At 33.3% G+C, this 4262-nt stretch overlaps 1 protein-coding gene across 2 annotated transcripts in view; it reads right to left on the reverse strand.

Moving 5' to 3' along the window:
- Positions 1-256: 256 nt before the first annotated feature.
- Positions 257-4262, reverse strand: part of SYNCRIP (synaptotagmin binding cytoplasmic RNA interacting protein) — a 31874-nt gene continuing 27868 nt past the window's right edge. For both annotated transcript variants that reach the window (XM_055329979.1, XM_055329978.1), the window contains exon 12: positions 257-4262. This exon is cut by the window's right edge. The gene's annotated coding sequence lies outside the window, so the exon portion shown is untranslated.

The raw sequence follows: 4262 nt of genomic DNA on the forward strand, positions 1-4262 counted from the left end.
CGTGTGTGACCACAAAATATTTTCACCAATTAAAATTTAGTGAAGACCAACACTATATGTTTACATTCCTCCCCATCATGTGCTTGAATTAGGGATCTTGGGGAATCTGTTTTTACCAGTGGCTAGTTACTTTGAATGTATAATCAAAAGGTGAAGAGATCTAAAGATTCCAAGTGTCTATTCAAAAGCTGTTAAGTGAAAAACGATGAAATGGAGGACACCCACAATAATTCTTGGACTCCTGGAGATCCTAAGACATGCTACAAAAATAGGTCTTTATTCTTAGGAAAATATAGTCAGAGCTAGCTTCCTTATGCTATACATAAAATCTTAACATCAGAGGCAGTACAGATAGTACAGATAGTTTTTGAACTGATCTCCAAACAAGCACAAACCCACTACGTTAAAAAGAACAGGTAAGTTGAGGTTTTTGGCAAAAGACAGTACTTCACACATCTAATCCAAATCAAAGAGCCTGCAGACAGTTGTTTTCAGTGAGATGAAAGGAATGAAATAAATATAAATTCTATGGATAAATAAATGTAAGAGACAATTTAAATAAGCTAAGAGAACTAATATTTCTTTTAAATAAAAGTACTAGTCAGGTACAAGCTTTTGTTTCTCAATGCCAGACTTCTAAATGTTTATCAGACTACTGTTAAAATCATTAAAAACCTAATCTTGGACCAGAGCATTGGTTATAATACTGTTTTCCATTCATAAAAAAGATGGTTTTACCAACTGAATGCTTCAGGTCCTGAGAAATAGTTTATGTTTATTACTGAAGGCAGACTGTGGTGCTAATAGAACTTACATTTAAGTACTTTTTAAAAAAGTGACAGACCAAAAAGTCCATCTATTAATTTGCCCACAGTTAAAAATGTCTTTGAACATTGGTTTATAATTAGCATCTTAAGAAAAGTAGTGGCATGCCCTATTGAGTGGTATCACTGAGTAAATGCTATACTTTAAAACATCATCCTCACAAGTCTGTTCATTTTATGTATTATTAAGTGTTTTATTCGTTCATTTTACACCCACCATTTAAGTCCGATGGTCAGCTAGAAATTTTATGAATACATCACTGGGGGAGAAAATGATCATGGTGGGTATTCCTGAAAGTTTTAGGAATCTGAGCAATCATTTACTCTAGGGTTAGCTCCCTCTCCTAAATGCATGGAGTCCTTCTACATTTAATCTCTCCCCTTAGAGACATGGCTTACTCTGTCACAACAGGTGATCTTTTGCTATGTTTCTAATCAACAGTGACTTTGGCTTAGCAGTCAGAAAAAGTTGCATGTGACAATTTTGCCCATCTAGCAAGTGTTCAACCTGATATTGAGTCTTTCCAAATACATACAAGTAAATACCCGAGATCACCCCATCAATCCATTCCTATTAAAATCCTATTTTATCACGAGGAAAATGTTTATATTCTTAAATCAGACTTGCAGTAATTGATAAATTTCTCATGATGCGACAACCACCATCATGAGTGTGCAACCGCTCTTTTTGTGCTCAACCCCCACTTCATTTCTAATAAACTGATTCAATTGCAATGGCTGAAAATCTTCCACAAAAAGCATGTTTGGAAAAATATATATAACACAATTTTCTCACAAAGCAACTTTCTGAAAACTGATTAACTAAACTGATGATCACTTTTGATTGCCAAGTAGTCTGCAGAAACAAAATCTTGCGTCTGTTTGTTTAGGTAACTCAAGTTTTCTTGTTTAACAATCAGAATGCTTTAAGGATACATTTTTCACCCCAAGGAAGGGACTTGACTCTTGGATTTAAGACCCATTCCTTGACAATATATACAAAATTACTTTTAACTTGTCATCTGTCCATTCTTTGAAGCTGTCAAAGCCAAGAACCCATAAACAAATCACAAATAGCAATAACCTACATTAGTTAACATTCCCCTTTTAACATGTTGACATTTTTACTAAAGGATTAGTTATTTTTGCATTTCCATTTCTCATATCCCATGACATTCCATATAAATTGCATTATTGCTTTATAGGCCACACAACATTCAAAAGTATGTTTATATGCATTGCCTGTTTTCCTTGATCTCTTATTGATAAAGAGTTTGATGCTGATTTTACTACAGAAATTTAAGTTTGAAAATACCAGTTAGTATTTCTTCTCAGAACTTAATTGTTCACATCACTAATCACTACATGCATATTTAGCTCTGATTATATTGCTCAAAAACTGCACCCATTATCAGAACAGTGCAAATGATATTTAATTTTAAAAGTAATTATAATGGCTTGAATTCAAAGTTATTCAAATGAACACTGTCAAGTAATTTCACTTGAGTGTGTATATATTTCATCACCACTGTTTAATTACCCATCGATTCTTCACAATTTCTTTGTATCATCGTTTTCCCTCCCAAATCCCCAAACTAAGAATGCCAAATAGTCCTGGAAACCCACAGCTCCTTATTTTAATGTTTCAAGAACACATTTGTGAACTCACAAAAATGTTCCTCTTTCAACTTTGACAATGCAGTTCTTACTTAAATCAAACAAACCTGCCCTAAAATCCCAACAAATAATTCTGAGAATTAACTTAAACACCTTGACAGTGTCCCTTAAAAAAGGGTATGACAGTAAAGTGCCAATAGGCATGGCAATGACCTCTTTGATGGGATCATTTAACTCCTTGGAACTGGGAAACGCCAGCACCAAAGATTACACTGAGATTCAATTTTACTGAAGGCTACATTTAGTTTACCCACTTTCCACAACCTATTATACTCATTATGTTAGAATGAAATGTAAATGTTTTGTGTAGCCCTCAAACTTACACTAAGATTTGAAAGAGATGTACTTTAAAAAAGCACGGGGTAATATATAAAATCAGTGGCAGAAAGTTTCGTTAAGCACCAGGAACTAATTTTTGTCACCCCATACTCATTTTGTAGGTAAGTTTCAATAACCGGCAAGGCACATTTACATATATTCCAATGAATACTTATTGACAAATTTTAAATTACACTCTATGTCCCAGCTATCCCAGTAACTGACATACAACATACTAAAATGGTTTATTTAGGTAACATAAAAAAACCAATTAATGTGAAACATACAGGCTATTGGCAACCACTATTCTAAAATTATGTAAGTACAAATAAACATACTGAAATGTGTGCAATTCTAAGTTTTTAAACCAGAGTATTTCTATACTAACACACATTTATATTAATGACACATAAAAAAAATAAAAACTTTATTACAAAAATAAGTTACACTCGCCTCCAGCTTACAGTATAAAACAATTTTATTTGCAGGAATGCAAAATGATTGTTTGCCATGAGCATTTTGAACATATGACATGTCTAATTTTGTTAAATTTGCATTTACTGGGGGAACTGGTGTGTATAAAACCTTAATTAAGTATAATAAGCTCTGATCTTCATCGTGGTGCCTATTGGGTATGTGATATAACTGCAGTATCCCTTTGGGGAAGGGGAAAAGGGATTTCTTTATAACCAAGTCCTAATTAAACTATAATTTCACTTTTGACTTTAAGCTATCAATTTAGGACTTGGCAAAAAATTTTTTGAGGGTGATTCAATAGAGGATGCTTCACCACTGAACACTCACTGTCATCAAGGTGCTTTAGAAAATTAAAAACATAGCACAAATGATTGTACTCTATTCTACAAGTTATCATGACCTGCATAAGAAATGGAAAGCTGATTCACATTTTTGCAGTGATCAGCAATAAGAAATGCACTAATGAAACATACCTTTTACCTAAAAAGCTAAACTACAGCCATATACTAATTTCTATGATTTATGAAAAAACTTCAAAATATCCAAATGTCAGGCTTTGCTGTACAATTGTCAGTTTTAGTCTGACTTTTTATAAAGGGACACTGCAGTATTTAGTACAAGTTCGGATGCACTTTTTTTGAACATCTGATGTCTTACAAAAGTAACATCTTGCTAAACTATTATACATCCAAATAACTACAATATCTGAAGAAGCAAGGCTGCTTTTTCAGCCACAAAATACGACAAAAGCAAGGCCTGTTATGATGGTCATGAGGAAGTCTTACAAGCCTCTGAAACTAAAGGCAACTAAGAATGTTACATTTGGTATATTAAAATCTTACCCTCATATCATTTAACAAGCCTTGCTTTTATCTACAAAGATTTTCTATGTACAGTACAGACAGGGTATAGTTCAATCCTCTGCTACTGAGGTAGTTAACCAACCCTTTAAAAAAGGTTCTGAAA

This window comes from Nyctereutes procyonoides, unplaced genomic scaffold (assembly GCF_905146905.1).
Source record: "Nyctereutes procyonoides isolate TBG_1078 unplaced genomic scaffold, NYPRO_anot_genome, whole genome shotgun sequence".
Lineage (NCBI taxonomy): Eukaryota > Metazoa > Chordata > Mammalia > Carnivora > Canidae > Nyctereutes > Nyctereutes procyonoides.